Source organism: Protopterus annectens, chromosome 17.part0 (genome assembly GCF_019279795.1).
Source record: "Protopterus annectens isolate FY-2018-M chromosome 17.part0, PAN1.0, whole genome shotgun sequence".
NCBI lineage: Eukaryota > Metazoa > Chordata > Ceratodontiformes > Protopteridae > Protopterus > Protopterus annectens.
In genome coordinates, this window is record NC_056751.1 from 718,237,190 (window position 1) to 718,256,085 (window position 18,896).

Sequence of the window (18,896 nt, forward strand, 5' to 3'; positions counted from 1 at the left end):
TTGGAGTATTACATGGACTTGTTTTAGGTACTATAATTCCTTGTTGTACCAGGGCAGAAATGACGGGGGCAATACCAGATGTAGCCTCTGCCTTCAAAGAGTACTGTGGCACCCGAGGTAACTTTGCTCTGGGTTTTAAGGTTATTTTTACAGGAGTGGCTGAAATCATAAACCCAACATCATTATCATGAGTGGTCCATAGATGAGAGGGTAATGAATTTAAATGCTTATTTTTATCGAGGTCAGACTGCATACATATTGTTTGCAGAGTGACAGTTTCATCTAAAGTAGCCAAAATACTATCTTGTTTATCTGAAGGCACTTGTAAATATACTCCATCAGCTGTGCAGAAGATGGTTTCTCCCATCTTACAGAGCAAATCTATCCTCAATAAATTTAAAGGTGCTGAGGGTCCTACTAAAAATGCATGAGTGTCTTGTAAAGGTCTCAAAGTTAGTGGGACTGGGACGGTTTCAGAATATTCAATGGGAATACCAGAGACACCTACCCCTCTAGTTGTGTTATTGGAGAGGGGGATATTTATTGCTGCTTCACCAGCTAACATAGATTTGGTTGCTCCAGTGTCAATTAAAAATGGGTATGGTTTATTTTTGACGAGCAACAAAACATGTGGTCCATCTTGATCCACAGGGATGAAAGGGCACAACTGCTGCTGTCTTTGTTCAGGGAACCTTCATTGTGATGGCTGCCGAGTGGACGGGGTCCAATTAGAATTCCACTGAGGTGACGTATCAGTGGGTGGGGCAGGTTGTTCAGCCAGATACGAACATTCATTTCTCCAATGGCCTACTTGGCCACAATTGAAGCACTCAGTCTGATTATTATAGCTTTGGGGTGGGGCTGATGGTGTTTGCTGCCAGTTTTGTCTATTTTGGTTTCCTGCCCCTTGGCATCCACCTCTCCCTCTACCCCATCCTCATCCTCCCCATCCATGCTGCCCGAAGGTAGTACACATCTGAATCTGCACTTTAACCAATTTTTCCTGTAAGTCCTTTTTTCCTGTGCTAAGTGGTCGGAGAGGGATTGCACTTGTGTGACTAATTCATGCAATCCAAGACTAGGCCAGTTTAAACATGCTTCCTTTAGCTTATCCCGTACTTGTCGCCATAACCCATCTACGAAGGCAGCCGAAATCCACTCTGTACCGGCCCTTCGGTGGGTTCTGGGTAACCAGAATAAGCCTCAAAGGCTTCAGTGAGACGATTTAAATACTCGTCCACAGGTTCAGCTTCTTTTTGAAGAACTAACTTGATTTTGGACCAGTTGGGTGTGGGTGGGACTATTACTGTAATAGCATCTACTATATGCTATCTGACTGCTTCAAACCCATCATCTCCTTGTGCATCGTGTTTTGGAATCAGAGTAGGGACATTAGCATGGTCCCAAATTCATTTCATCAAATCAGCCGGTATGGCGTACTGAAGAACTGCCCTGACTTCTTCTATTGCAGGATTTTGTAAATAAATATGTCCCACCAGCACACGCTGGAACTTAGCTGGATTAGTACAGATAGGCGGTAGTGATTTGGTAATGGCTTGAAAATCAACCGCTGACCATGCCCTAGGTACTACAATGGTCGGTGGTTCCTGTGCACTTCTAGCATGGGCTGAGGTAGGTACCTCCCTCAAAGATAACAATCTGTCGTTATCTGACGACTCCGATTCTGAATCTGGATTAAATTTATCTGGCCCAAAATATCCATCCCCACTGTCAATTATAGTGGAGAACTGGCCAAAATGCCTTCGTTGATGTAAATGTCGCTTCCCTTTTCCTTTATAATAGGGTTTAGATTTAAAGTACATTACAGCTTTTGCTTCCTTATGAGTCTTACTATGAGTTCTTGGTCCCTCTTTTTTATCACTTGTGTCTGGATCAGATTCACAAGACTGACTGTCCACAGCTTGTTCTCTCTCTCTAGTGGTGGAATCTGTAGTTGTGGAATCTGGCTGTTGTGTTTCAGCTCCTTGTTGAGCGAGCGGGGCTGATACTGCGTGGGTGCAATCAGTGGTGCAGTCAGTGGTGGGGGAAGCCAGGCATTATCGTCCTCTGACAATTCAGTTATTTGCAATTTAGCTAATTCCTTTACAGGATAAAGCCCCTTAAAGGGTGGGTCCTTCAAGCATTTACCATTTACTACATCTAAATTACTAGCAGTGTGTTGTAATTCCCTCAATTGCTCTTTTAATTTCTGCTGATTATCTTTTAGACTGCTAATAACCAAATCCTTTTCTCTTTCTTTCGCTTCTGTCATCCAATCATTAAATGCTGCCCAGCACAACCCTGGTATTGTTCTCCCTTTTTTCCTTAACTTTCCTTGGAGATTAAGCAAAATATTTTTATTAAACTACCATTTTCTGGAAAGGCGAGTTTACCATCACCCTTAGTGAGGGCGACCCACTGACTTATAAATATACAACTGTCCCGGGACACACGAAAATACATATAACCAGCTGGTGTACCTCTTTCTGGCTCCTTTATGGTTCTCACACTCGCTCCCATTTTCACACAATAAGCTATACTGTATTTTATAGAGGTAGCTATGACATTTTGTAAACATCGTTTTCCCCACTCTCGTATCTCCTTTCACTGTTATGACACCAGTTTTTCATTTTAACCCACTCTCATACTGCACAATCAATAGCATTAAAGAAATGAATGCCACTTACCTCAAACAACTGAATGAGAGGAATTATTATATTTCTATAAAGTTATCAATACCAAACTTTAAAGCAGGCGAGTACAGGAAATGAAAGAAACACCACCAGAACAGAAAATTCTGTCATGGGCCCTTTCACTAGCAGTACTTCGTTCAATCCCCAACTGCCACAGCTGTTGTCAATTCAGAATCCGAGTAAACGGCACGAATTGTTGCATGTAGTTTTTTACCTTAAATGAAGACAAGACACTTCTTCCTTTCTTTCAGTGGTATTTATTACACACGTGTGGGAGCCTCATGGAAAGTACCAGGGAGACTCCCAGAACAAAGGAATGCATAAGCTTATATGCTGGTGATACTGCTGACAGTACAAAAATATAAACTAGACCAATTAAAATAGTACGAAAGACAATTAACCAATCAGTGGTTTACCCGTAGGCTTAGAGCAGTTCACATTTCTACATCTCTAGGCAGAGAAAGAAAATCGGATACACTTCCATATAAGGCACATTTCCTGCTTTCAAGCAGGCTCTTGTTTTTCAGTACTTTTCCTCTATTCACAGTTTACTCAGAGTTCGCAGTACAAAGTCCATCTTAATGCATGCAGGTTGTCACATACTCAATTTCCTTAAACACATACTTTGGCCGCTCATATTCTACAACTATCACTTTTAATTGCTGCCACCGTCAAAAGTTAAATAGAAAAAAAAAACATTAGCTATACTTACCCTGGCAGTCTCTTAGGTGGTCCAGTTGCTTTTAATATCTGCAAGGGATGCTGATAAAGAAAGACCATTATGAAGAGATGTAAGCTGCCTTGACTTTTCAAGGTTTAAGCATAGGAATATAATGGCATACTTACAATACTGATGTGGTATCTGTGTCCTAAGTTTGGCATCCCATTGGCCAAGGGGTGCAGGCTTCTGTTATTTCAGGTCACTATTATGGTGTTGGCATGGTTCCTCCATCCTTGTGATCCCAATAGCATGAGTGACAGTCCTTGGCCAAACTATTCCAGGCATCAGACTTGTACTAAAAGCTGGTATAGTCCTGCTGCAGAAGACTTCATCTATAGTGTTTTCTGAGGATGTCCAGAAAATCTTGGACTCCTCTACACACACACCACCTCTGTGCTCTGAAAGGGGCACTATATTTTCCTTCATCAACCATAAGTCTCTACTTCAGAGATAAAAGAAAAAAGGGTAGTGAATTTTGCCCAAAGTGGATCTCAAATTTCTCATGCTTTATGCAACAGGAAATGAGGAGAACTGAATTTCAGTGATGGATGGCAAAAAATATTTTACATAGGTGCTGTATTCTTATGTTTCTAATGACAATGTAAGCACTGAAACATGGCAATCATCTTTCCCTTTGTTTGCTTTTGGGAATAAATGATCAGCAGTGACTCCAGCTGAAGATGGTTAATTATGGGAAGACAAATGTATTTAACTTGGCATAATTAGCTCCCAGCGCAACAGCAGAAAATACTGTTGGTCTTAGGTGTTTGCAGAACATCATGTACAAGTCTACACAATCCCCAGGATTTAATAAAATCCATGTAGGGCACTGTGTAGAGCCTACATGGAATGTATCTGTGTACACAGCCACAGTTCCCCATCGGCAGTGCACCATGCATATTAATGATAGAGTGCTGCTAGGGAGAGCATAGGAACTGGGATACTGAATCCGTGTAGGGAGAAGTGTAGAGGCTACCCATGGCTGTGGATGCCTGGTCAGATGTTATGCAAGGAGTGACGCTCCCTGTAATGATCCCTGCTACTTTTGAAATGTTGTGAATTGTTTTAGATGTGTAATATTTTTCTAAGTATTTTCTGTTTTTTATTTTTTTTCCTCTCTGTATGTTTGCATGGCATTTGGCAGAGTGCAGAAATACCAAGCTGTGCTCACATACAGACAGCTGACGCCTGTTATACATCTAAAAATAGAAACAAGATGCAATTAATTATCATAATTACATTTTTTTAATTGCCATTTGTGTGGCACAGTGTAGAGCGTCTCAGAGCCAAGCAGTGCTTATACATACATAGCTGACACCTGTCAGACATATAAAAATAGAAACTGGATGTAATTAATTATTTATTTTAGGTCTGTTTAAGCATGTTTAGGTCGTATGGTGCGGTGCTCAGCAACGGTAGCAGGCAGACTAGTAGTATATGTGAAGTTATACTAGTTTTCATAATATCTAAGTAGTTAAATTGGTAGAGTTATGGTCTAATGCTTAGGAGGTCCTGGGCTCAAGTCCGTAGCAGTCATAAGATGTCTGTAATTTAATTTAGTACTTGTTGTTAATTTTAAAAACAATTTTGTTAAATATGGCACTGCTTCTCTGTGCTGAGCACTGCCTAAATACGCTAATGACTACTACTTGTGTGGTGCTAAATTTCACTAAAACTTCATCTGTGCAAGTTTTTGCACTGCTTAGCTCAGCTTAGCTGGTTTGCATGCTGCTAATCAACGGAGTGCTTTTTTTTTAATGTTGCTCAATGACATGTAAGGGCAGGAAAACAGCCTATATTAGGCGCAATAGGAAATAATTCTGCACCATTCTTTGGAGTCTGCTTATCTGCTGATATGCCAAGTGGTGTTGGACAGGGTGCATGCTTTTGGGCACAGAGATCAGAGATGGGGTGTGCAGGAGTCCAGGGTCTTTGTTGAGCTCCTGGTACAGAATTATGGACCCAGGCTGATGCACAGTGATTTCCAAGGCTCAAAACGTGAGGTGGAGTCTTAGGATCAGTTAGCCAGGGAACATACCAGTGCTACTGGTATCCTCCATACTGGTGAGCAGTGTCATCACCATTATGATGATCTGAAGAGGAGAAAGAGGGGAACCTTGGACACCTGGCTCCAAGAGGCAAAAGCTGGGTATGTCCCACAAAAACATAAGTATGTTTTCCACTGTTTCAACAAAATGCAATCTGAATGTCTGCAAAACTGGTATGCATAATGGTGTGCTTCTCTCTCAACAGCTGCAGCTGATAGGACTTGCAATGTTCAGTCCCACACCAGGCACTTAGCCAAGTTGTGCCGTGAGTGTGGTAAGTACAAATTTATTATGTTAACTGTAGTGCAATAACCAATAAAGAGTAAAGCATTTACTGCAATAAAGTATACACAATAAACTTGTAGTGCAATAAATGGTGTACAGCAGGATTGTGTTGTCATAACCATTGCAGTAGAGCTATATGCATTGCTTGTCTATGGTAATGTTGCTGTAGTCAAGTGTAACATTATAATAGCTATAGAATGCAAAACTAATGGCCTGCAAACTGTATTGCTCAACTCATAGCACAGTCTATGTTTGTCTCCAGGCCAATATCAGTCACATAATGCTCTCTGTTCCTCCTACTCCAGGTAATAAATGTATATGGGTGAGGTAGCCCACTCTATGGGCAGATATTGTGTGTGTACTTCACAGAAATTTATCAGCAATACCAATAAAGTGTTAAACAGCATTGTTGTTTCAAAAATAAATCTGTCTTAATGTATGCAGTACAGCTGTATTCCATGTGTGTGTGTTCTACTGTCATTGCAGTCAAGTATACCACTGCAATAGTTCTAGAATGCAAAACAAATGTCCTGTAATGTACTGCTCAACTCACAGTATGGTTCAAGGTTGTCTCCTGTTCAATATCAGTCACATGATGTTCTCATTTTCTCCCACTCCAGGAAGAAAATGTATATGGTTGAGGTAGCCCATGTTATGACCAGATATTGTGCTTAGCTTTCACAGACACTTATCAGTAATACCAATAAACTGTTAAGGAGCATTGTTGATTTTTAAATAAATCTGTCTAAATATTTCCAGTATGTCTGTATTCTTTGCATGTCTGTACTACGTTGCTGCAGTAAATTCTTACATTATTTGCAGATGTCACCTGCATTCACATCTACTGGGTTCTATTCCCATGCCTACAAACTAAGGCATGACGGCTGTCTAGTTTATGTACAGTACACAAACATGCCTCTCAAGTGTCATGATTTCTTATAATGTAATTAAAACTGCCTAATCCGTCTGTCACAGGATTATTATCTGGAATGCAATGAATTTTCAAATCCGCTTACAGAACACCATGGTAGTTATAGAAGTCCACATTATGTGAAACTGCTCTGTGTAGCTGTGTACCTACATTTGTTATTGCTTGACCCATACTGACCCATACTAACAGCTTGAGAGGTATGTATGTGCTACAGCTATAGGAGAATTGCAGGCACTGTACTCAAAACTGACACTACGCACATGTAGAAGTATTTATTATTAGTGTTATCAGGGATATAATCTGCAGTGTCACTAATGGAATGTTTTTCTCTCTCTCATCACCACTTGTCTTCATTTATTATTATTTATTATTATGAATTAATATTAACATATTTTAACTATATTTTGGTAAAATTGATTTATTATTGTTATGTTTTATGATGATTCAATAGTAACATATTTTGTTAAACTAATGGTTTTGTTGGCCTTATGGTTTAACTTTTACTGGCATGCTGATGTTGTGTTACACATAATGTACATTAATATGGATTTGGATTAATAAATATGATGTTCCATTCTGTTAATACTAACAATGGTTTGCTTATTACTTACCTTAAGTTATTGCTATACCTCATTTACCACAGCATGTCAAGGTAGGCCAGTTCCAGCTGATCTGCCTATCTTGGCTCCTCCAGCTGTGGCATTGCGTCTCAGCACATCTGGGACCCAGACCAGTGGTGCCACCACTGCTGCCCTTCTACTACCTGCAGCATCAGGTAGTACCGTCCCATGGGAAGGGGACAGGCCCTCCTCTGGGAGCGGTGGTGAAGTGGGAGTTGTCACCCATGCTGAGGTGCCAGTTTTGGTGTGCAGGATTGACTACATTGGTTTTGACCACCTGTGCCAGATCTAGGACATGCTGGCCAACCTGGTGGAGCAGGCTCACCCCAGTGCTCAGCCTCCATCACTGCCACCACTGGGTCAGTAACGGACCAGTGCTGACAGTCCCATGGGTGGGGACGTGAGTCATGCTGCTGCTTTGTGGAGGCACATGGGACAGAGATTCCACAACACCCACCCTATCCAATGTGTTCATCCCCCTCATGTGTCACACACTACCCCTGTCTGCTCTTGTCTGTCTGAAAATGCATCCTCAAGTACCCAACTTACCTCCCCAACACATACCTGTGTCCCTTCCCTTCCCCAACATTCCATTCTCACCTTAAAAAAAAAGGCCACCTGTCCCTCCAAAAAATATCTTCCCATACACAGCCCTCCATTTCATACACGTGTCCACTGGATACACATAATTTGGTCCAATTGTCTTGACAATGCAATTATGTTGTCCCCACCTCTTTCTCTGGGGTGGAGAGTTCAAAGTAATGTACAAATTCTGTCAAGGTTGTTGCTGTGCAAGAAATGGATAGCTATGGTTCTTTCCTACACCCTTCCTGTATATCCCTAACTGCCTTTCACTATGTTTTTCCCCCTGCTTGCACTCCATTTTGCCACTTTCTTATCTCCCCATTTTACTTTTTTTTATATCTTTTAGTGTGATGCTGCACAACACACCACATTGAGCAACTTCAGTAAGCCCAGCTAAACAGAGGTATATTGAATATATGTGTTTCTAAAAATTGTCATACACACTTACAAAATAAACACCTGTCCCATATTTTGAACCCAAGACCTTTGCACCTGCAGATCATGGCATTAACCTGCCACACCACACAATTCTTAATTAAAGCAGGTGGTTTAAACAAAACATAGTAATTGCCAGTTACAGTCATTAAGCATGTTTCAATGGAGCAGCACCGCACGAACCTGATTAAAAAGTAATGGAAAACTGGGAGTGTACCCTGGACTCTGGTGCAATACTACACCACTAGAAAACCAAATACATAATAATGGATGAAAGTAAGGCCTGTGATAGCAGGTAAATGTACCCTTTTATTAGCAACATGTAGAAAGACATCTGCTAATGCATTAATGGCAAAATACATGTTCAGCTGGGGCCTTGGTGCAGAAGTACATCCATATAAAGCCATGTGCATACTGATGGATGTTGAAAATGTTTGTCACAGCCTGTATGTGTGCACATATAGCTTGAAAATACACCTGCTGTAGCAGTGACTCAGTAGCTCAGTCTGTTAAATGCCTTGCAAACACTACATATTGCCGCACACAGTCCTGGGTTCAAATCCATGGGTATGTAGCACTTGAATTATAATATTGTGAGGCCAGCAAATAATGACTGAGTCATGCAATCTGTATCCACACAATGCATATCAAATGAAATGTCTGCATTTCACTGATGGAAGTCACAAGCCTTCAGATAGAAACACATTTCACACATCCCTATAGCAAAAGTATAAGTGCATAAAGTGTCACATCATGCATTAATATGCATTCACAGAGAAATTCAACTCAGGTACTGCAAATAAGGGCCACTAATATCAAAGTGCACCACACAATCCTTTCAAAGTCACAGTGCCAATTAGCTCAGCTGCACAACTAACATACACATTTGAATTACCTGCTTGTAACATGGACTGCCTTCATACATGCTCCAGATTACTACCAGACTGTAACACATGGCCTGACAGTAGCCCAAATGGTGGACATATTGTTATATTTATCCCCCATGTTGCTCAAGGACACAACAAATATGTGGCCTAGTACTCTTTTAGTGATACAGTTGCCAAACATACTTATCTTAAACACATGCCTTAATTGGACTGGAAAGGGTACCCTCACTCTGGCTCTGCCTCTACAACAAGGCTGACACAGCTCCCACAGTTACTCCTACAGCTTGTTGTCCTCCAAAGTGTTCACACTCTCTGCCTAGGCCTATTACCTGCAGCAGCAGCTGCAGTCTGCAGCACACCCATCTCTATCCTGTGTGACTTTACCTTTGTCTTGTAGAGTCTTAAACAAGTCAGCATTAGCCAAACCAAAGAGGTTCTGGTTGTCCAAATGTGCATCTAGGAGATTGGCCTGGAGATGAAGCTAAGAGTATCTCCTCATAACTAAACATGAAACAACAGCTCTAGAAAATGCATCCAATGCATCATAAATACATTTGATAGAGTGAGACTACCTATGAGGTAGAATTCAATGACAGGGCAGCAGACTTAATTTCAGACTCAGTAAGGTCTAACACCACCCAAGTTGAAATAAAAGGGTTAAACATACTTGGTCATATAGATTTGATCATTTATAGCCCTGAAGGCCAGAACAGCAAAAGTATAATTTTTCCCAGCCTGTCTATAACATGACTATCTTTATCAAAAGGGAGAAGTTTGAAAGAGGGTAAAAGTTTGGATAGTTTGTCAGCAGAAAACAGAGACCACAGCATGATCAGAAGAAAGACACTTGTAAAGGAACTTAAGGCCTCAGGCTCCTTATAAAAATGGTCAAGCTTCTTAGAAGCCAGAAATTGGGAATCATGAGCTAAATAGGCACATTTATCTAACAAGGCATTCAACACAGGGGTGCAACAGAAGTTTTAGGAGATACCTTTTTAACAGCACATAATACCTCTTTTGAATATGAGAGATCTGAGAACAATCCCACTTTAAATGCTCCATCATGTCAACCACAGTATCCAGAAAATGGCAACTCTTCAAAAGGAGAATCAGGCCTCAAGGAATCATCTTTCTCAGCCCTTTAGTCTAAAGGTGAAGTAATTTGTGAGGAGTAGGCCAAAGATTCATCTTGTGAATCTACTTCCCCATGCAAAGAATCTGATTCCCTAATCCTTTTGGCTTATGTAGATGACAAGGAGACGCAAAACAGACAGCCATCCCCTGAGGATGTTCATAGGTTCATAGGCCATGGAACGTATTATCATGGAACTTATTAACAAAGACACTGGCAATCTTCAAACACTGGACCTGATTGACTTCTTTGAATCAGTCTCCAGAGCCTTGGATGAGGGTAAGGTGGTTCACACAGCCTACTTGGACCTCGCCAAGGCTTTCAACACTATTCCCCACTCTGGAATCATAGATAAACTTACTAATCTGGGCATTAATCCCTACATCACTTGATGGGTTGCAAACTGGCTTACTGACAGAACAGACATTGTAAAAGTAGCTGACTCCAAATCCAGCTCCAGACAAGTGACAAGTGGTGTACCACAGGGTTCTGTCCTGGGACCACTCTTGTTTGGCATCTACTTCTCTGAAGTACAGACCAACACTAAAGGACTTTGGCTTACAAAGTTTGCAGATGACTGCAAGCTGGGAGCCATTATTGAATCCCCAAATCATGTGGATATACTGCAAAAAGGCCTTACCGAAACAGATGCCTGGTACCAGAGCCATGGGCTCAAGCTAAATGCCAAGAAATGTATAGTTGTCCCTTTTGGGAAAAAAAAAACATGTACCTGTGAACTACCACATAGGTGGCAGTACACTAAACACAGAAAGTTTGATAAGAGACCTAGGGACACAGGTGGACAGTGGTCTCACCTTTGATAACCACATAGCCACAACAGTTAGAAAATCCTTCTACGTGGCACACCTCATCACTAAGGGCTTTTCATCCAGAAAAAAAGGAGGTCATTGTCCTTCTGTACTCATCCCTCATTAGACCTGTTATAGAATACAAGGCCCCATTTGGTATGTACCTCACAAGACATCTGCAACAACTAGAAAGGCCACAGAAATACATCACAAAAAGAATCACAGGCCTAAAGCAGATGCCTTATGCTGACCATCTAAAGAAATTCCAGCTATACTCTGTCACATATCACCTACTCAGAGGTGATCTCTGCCTAACATACAAGGCCATGTCAAACCCAGAGTTGCTGGACATGCTACACTTAAAGAAATCCTAATCCCTCCAAGCCACATGCTCCAGGGATCTTAACCTTGTCATTATGATGAATAGAACATGCTGGAGGGATAGGTTCCTGATTCAGAGACTCCCCATACTCTGGAATAGGCTGTCCATACATGTCAGGCAGAGTGCCTCAATGGCCCTTTTCAAGAGGAACCTTGATGATTGGATGGGAGATAGGAAATTCACCCTGGGGATCACATCAGTAGCCCTGCTAGACAGGGGTCTAGGAAAGTAAATATTTGTGGGAAGCAATAGCTAGGATATCATTATGGCTAGGCTTGTATAGGCCCTAGGGTCGATAGCCTAGTACCTACCTATGAACCTATGAACATTTATCTTTTTCAAATATCACAGCAGGGCAGTAGGCCAGTCTCTCTGCAACTTAGAACAGCTTGAGCAAACAAGTATATCTCATTTAAAACACTGACTATTAAAGGCAGAGAAACAGACACCAGCCCCAATTATCCAATCAAAAAAAGCAGTTGTGCAGGAATGCCCTTAGATAGATTAAACCAGTCTGATTTACTTTCTCTCACAAAGAAAACAGCTAGCCCTGTCTAGACAAAGATTTTACTGCAAGCTGAAAGGGTCACATCATTAACAGATACTCAACTCTATCACACAACCGAAAGGAGGCTAAAAACAGTTGCACCGATTGCAAATACAGTTGTACATATTGCAGAGATAGGTATTAAACAGAAGTGCAGAAGACAATTGAAAATAAACACTTATCTTTTTCAAATATCACAGCAGGGTAGTAGGCCAGTCTCTATTTCTATAGTTTGGAAAATGTGGTTGATTATTGTTATGTTTTATTATGATTCAGTTTTTACATATTTTGTTAAATTAACTGTTTTGTTGGCCCTATGTTGTACTTCATACTGGCATGCTGTTACAATATTAACTGTTATGTTACTTAATGTTGTGTTGCACATAATATACATTACTATGCATTTCGATTAATAAATATGATGGTCCATTCTGTTAATACTAACAATGGTTTGGTCATTACTAACTGTAACTTATTGCTATACCTCATTTGTCAAAGCACATCAAGGTAGGCCAGTTCCGGCTGATCCCCCTACCTTGCCTCAGCCAGCCATGGCACTAGATCCCAGCACATCTGGGACCCAGACTGGTGGTGCCCCCTCTGTTGCCCCTGCACTACCTGTGGTGTCAGGTAGTACCGTCCCCCCTCTGAGAGTGGTGGTGAAGGGGGAGTTATGACCTGGGCTGAAATACCAATCTTGGAGACAGGATAATCCACAGTGGCTATGACTGTCACCTGTGCTGGATTAAGGACATGCTGTTCAACCTGGTGAGGCAGCCTCACACCAGGGAGCTGTCTACTGTCTTGTCTGTTTGCAAATGCATCCTTACCTACACAAGTTTCCTCTCCCACACATACCTACATCCCTTCCTCAACATTCCACTGTCACCTAAAAAAAAATGGACACCTGTCCCAAAAAAAATATCGTCCCATATATAGCTCTCCATTTCGCACATGTGTCCACTGAATACATGCAATTTGGTCCAATTGGCTTGACAATGCAGTCATGTTGTCCTCTCCCCTGTCTCTGGTGTGGAGAGTTCAAAGTCATGTACAAATTCTGTCAAAGTTCACAGTTGTTGCTGTACAAGAAATGGATAGTTATGGTTCTTTCCTACACCCTTCTTGCGCATCCCTACTTGTCTTACACAATGTTTTTCCCCACTTCACCCCATTTCACCACTTTCCTAGCTCCTCTTTTTTCTTTTCTTTATTTTTTTTTAGTGTGGTGCTGAGAGACGTGCTGCTTTGTGCAGCTTTGCTTAGTTCACCCAAATAGAGCTATAATGACTGTATATGTTTATCACATTGTAAGACACGTACAAAACAAACACCTCTGCCATGTATCAAACCTAAGCCCATTACACCTACAGCACACTGCATTAACCCACCACACAACTCCTTATTAAAGCAGGTGGTTTAAACAAAACATAAGTAATTTCCAGTTACAGTCAGACATGTTTCAGCGGAGCTGTGAACCACACTGCACCACACAAGCTGGAATAAAAAGTAATGGAAAAAAGGGGTGTGTACCTTGGACCCTGGTGCAATAGTACACCACTAGACAGCCAAGGACATGATTATGGATGTAAATAAGGCCTGTGATAGCAGATAAATGTGCCCTTTTATCAGCAATATATAGAAAGACACCTGCTAAGGCATTATTGGCAAAGGACATGTACAACTGGGACCCTGGTGCAGAAATACAATCTTATAAAGCCATGCACATACTGATGGATGTTGAAATTTTTTTTCACAGCCTGCATATGTACACATATATTTTGCAAATACACCTGCATTAGCAGTGAAACAGTAGCTCAGTCTATTAAATGCCTTGCATACAATATATTTTGGCAGACACAGTCCTGAGTTCAAATCCAGTATTGTGTTACATTTCAATTGCATTATTGTGAAGACAGCAATTAATAAATTACTCGTGTACTCTTTATCCATGCAAAGCATTGCAAATGAAATAACTGCTTTTCAGTGCTGGAAGTCACAGGCCTGCAGATACAAACACACTTCACACATCTGATTAGCATAACTATATGTCACCTAGTACTCTGTTATTGACACAGCTCACTAACATACATATCATAAACACATGTCTTAATTGGAGTGTAAAGAGTACTCTCACCCTGGCTCTGCCTCTACAATAAGGCTGACACAACTGACACAGGTACAACTACAGCTTGTTGCCCTCCAAAGTGTTCACACCCTCTGTCTATGTCTAGTACCTGCAGCAGAAGCCTGTGGTCCACACAACTCTAGCTAAAGGTTTCTGCTACAGACCCACCCTCTGTGACTATGTAGTCTCCTCACCCCAGTAATGTCTATCTCAATGGCTAAGAAAGAGGCCCTGGTCTACAGGAAGGCCTTATATATTACACAGTGGTTGCATGTCATTGGCTAATGATAGTGCAGTTCAACTGTTTTGGTTGCAATTAGCATATCAGAGCCACAGATTGGTTTAGAGGCAATTACCTGCTAATGAGAAGCAAGATAAAATGCAAGCAGCTGGCTATGGAGAAACATTCTGTATGAGACTTTTCTTACACAGAGCACGCCTTTGCAAAACATTACTAGACGCACATTTCAACAGAGGAGTACTGCACTCCACTAAGTATGTAACTGTTTTTTGTGTATAACTGGATGCAGATGGGAGGATAGAGGTATGGGGAATAGGGATTACAGAAGTAAGCCTGTCTTAGACCTCTGGTAATGACATGTCATTAATATCCTGCTGTCTTACACCTACAGGGGATGTACAGTACATCAGGGTTGCATTGTCTTTTGTCATTGTGGCACACTGGTGTTGTTGGACTGTCCCTATATAGCGGTTGTAATAGCACACTGCTATTCATCTTGCACTGGTCTTATGACATATTATTGGGTGGTTGGCCTTAGGGGACTCACCACAGTGGACCAGAGTGTTGGTTGTATGATCATACACCAGAATCTCTCGCGGCACACAAGGAAATACCTCAGTATTGATACTATCAAGGTTGCATCCGCACACATAGTATGTTGTCACACTTTGGGGTATGACATGTGTGAGCAAGAAATGGATAGTGCTGGCTAATTCGGTCTTGCTGTATCTGTATATAATGGATGTCCATGTATTGGATCCTGCAATGTGTTGCCCTTTTGCTGTCTTTCAAGAATAATGTGCCGTAGCCCCCATGCCCCCTTCTCAGATTTAGAGAATGAATTAATACTTGAAGGACTACAGCAGCAGCATCATCACATCCTGCTATCCAAGGGGAGGCATAACAGGGAACAGCAGGCTCCATTATGAGCAGACCTTCTCCAGGATGTGAATGCCACTGGCCACCAAGACAGGACATATGAGCAGTTACAACACCACACTACAGACATGGCGAATGCTGCATGATGAAGAGCAGCTGATGTAGCCAGGGATCATGCCATCACCAGTGGAGGGCCTCTGAGGAATTCCTGGTGAACCTAAGGACACACAGCTCCCAGACATCCATCACACCATACATCGTGGAAGGGGGTGCCACAGTGTCCACAGCAGAGGGCTGTGTAGATAAGCCTACTGTATCACCATTGTAATACTGTAGCAGTCATTCTGTCAGGCTGTACATACCTTTACATGGGTGTCAGGTCTATGTGCTTTTGGGGGGGGTTAGCTCAGTAGTAAACTCATACTCAGAATGTCACCAATACATCAAGTAACACAGTAGCTACTGTACAACTGAGATATATGCATGAATTACCTTCTTGTGCTGCAACATGTGGTGGTGCTGACATTACCTCACCCTCACCTTTTTTTCAGGTCCATCAGGTGTTGTCCAAGGCCATGGTCCTGCTCCTGGTAAGCTTGATACTGTTTTGCTATGGAACATGTATATGCTATTAAAGTTAAGGGTTCTATGTACACCTGATTTTGTGTGTAACCAGAGTAGAATGTTTGTATGTTCCATTCTGGAACATTTACCTAAGGTTCTTAGCATGGGTAATCACAGGATTGTAGTTGAATGAACAGAAACACTTTTGCAATTATAGTTAAGAGTGAATAATCCTCCTGATCTATATGAGGCAATTAATCTGACATGTCTTTTACAAACCAAAAGGTTGATGATGCATACCTTAGGCACTGAAACTTGTATTTGTATATATTTGTTAAGATTAGAGTATTGGGTTTTATGTGTGGTTTCAAGTATAGTTTCATATTGAACAACTAAAAGGTAAATTGTACTAGTCATGTTTCAACTGATTTTCCTGACATGCTTGTTATAAAGGCCTTGAGTCAAATGTGTATTTTGTTGTGAGGAAGTCTGTTGTGCATGAAAGCAGAGATGAGAAGATGTGAGACTGGTAATGCAGTTGTGGATCCTCAGTATTATGAGTCTTTGTGGAGTTACCATACATAATAGTGCAGGTAGTACTGTATTGTCTTTGTCTTGGTTTTCACAGGTGACTGGAGGGTTGGGGGTCTCTCCCTCACACAATCTGATGTCAGTGTCCCTTCAGACTCTGATGATGATGTTGGCCACAGTGAGGCACAGGTGGGGTTGTCAGGGGTCTGAATCTATCCTAGAGGTTGACATCCCTCTTATGTTCCCATTGTCACTGCACACAGTCAGTATGCCCACACATACCCAGTCACCAGAGGACACAGATAATGGACAGTCAGAGGGTGGAGAAATTGAACAAGAAAGTGTGGCAACTATGGCTTCAGTGAGTGTAGACAGTGACCATATCCAGAGAGCAGGCGAGGTCCCACACAGGTGGATTGTCTGCCCATAAGAGGACTGCTGTCTGTGCACCACCTGTTGCAGGTGTCACATCATGGGTAACTTGTCACATGTTTCAGGCTGTCATGGAGGTACTGAATGGAGCACCAGATATATGCTTAGGGTTATGGATGTAGCATAGTCTGACATCTGTGACTGCCCCCACTGCATTGGGGACACCCTGGATTGGTTCACTGATGCAGTGGACAGACAGTGGGTTGAGACAGTGTCTGTCTTGGACCACACATTGTCTGTGCTGGAACTTCTGGTTGGAGTTGGGCATCAGTCCCATGGACGTAGGTCAGCAACATCTTCTGCTGAGAGTCCACACAGCCATGCACAGTTACACTCCCATAGTGGCAGTACATCCAGCGCTACAGAGGGGAGTGTGATGTCCACACCATGACATGGCAGGCCATGGGCTCATTGTCCTCAACAGTCCCATGGGGACATGGTCCCAGCAGACAGCAGTCACCATCAGGTACTAGCACCACATCTGAACTTGGGCAAGGTGGTGCCAGTGCAACTCTTGGCAGAGGCAGTTCCCATGTTCAGGGTCAGAGATGGTGAACTGTCAGCTCTGCCATGTATGGTCCAGTGCTGTCCAACATACACAAGTGCAGGGCTACCACTGAGCTTGACTGTATACATGCACGCACTCACACACCACTGTGACATGCAGGTCATCTATAGACACATACAGCACCTCACCATGGTCCATCTAACCCACTCCCCTTCCTGACTCACACACATGCTGCTCACACACATGCTGTCAACTATTTGTGACAGCCTAGGCCTGCAGCACACCCACACAACACCCTGTACAAGTGATGATACCTGTGCCACATCCCTGTCATCATTCCCATCAGTGCAGGGAAATGAAGCTATGTGTCTGTTGCACAGGGTGACTATATTACTTGACATGTACTTGTGTAATGTACTATTGTTTTGCCATGCCACTTGTAGTGGTCACCAACATATACTGTATGCTGGCATGTGTCATGAGTATGCAACATACGTTTGTTTACCTTATGTTGTATGATGTTGTACTGCCGGTATTGTCACACATTGACAGGTATGTCACAGACCTCTGTATGTTTCTGTTCCAGGAGTCTGAGACAATAACCACTGTGGCAGTAAAGCAGCACAGGATGGCATGGCAGCACAGCAGAAATATAACTTCAGCAAGGTACAGCAGTACATGTGCATGGCTCCATAGGTCCATACAGTAAGTGTATGACAGTCTAACAAGGACAATGGCAGCAGTCACCATTCTCATGCATTCATAAGTTGTGATAAGTTATGTTACCCTTGATACATGTCACCTGTGTTTTTGGAACTTACCCATCTACAAGCTGTGGTGTTGGGGTTGACCCATCTACAAATACCCTGTGTTCAGTTCAGAGAGTTGGCTGACATCAGTTATGGCTGTCATTTTCTGCATCCCATTGTGTAACCTGCACATGATGTGTGTCACAGCAGATGTGTGCTTTACATGCATGGTAAGCCTGTTTCATGTAGGGTGTACTGTCTGTGTTACATAGCAGTCGCTCCATTATGTACTATGTATACCACTTGGATGCTGTAGGTGTGTAGAACATGTGAGACATGTGTTACCCCTGTCATGGCAATGTGGGAGGTTCTCAGTGGGATCTGACACTTCCCTGTATGGGTACATACACATCCGCTTCAAAGCATTTAAGAGTTGGACTATGTTTGTATGGTCATGACACGGACTCTATAGAATATGCTATCTACACTGTGTATTGCTGTACCATGGCACCTGTGTGACTGCTAAAGTTGTACAATATGCCTGTTTGGTGACATGGTAAGGGTGCCATTGCAGACAATGATAGGTGTGCTGGCTGCCACATTCAGTATAGCAGTGGCAGTCTGAGATTTACATCCAAAACCTGTTGGTATAGGTGGCACAACAGTGAATGCATCCCGACAGCCTAATGAACAGTGAACGGAAAACAGTACAGTACTGTGTCTCCATACCTTCTTGTGTACTGGCTCAAGTGAGTGCAGTGTGCAGACACTACAGTATTGTGTTGGGCT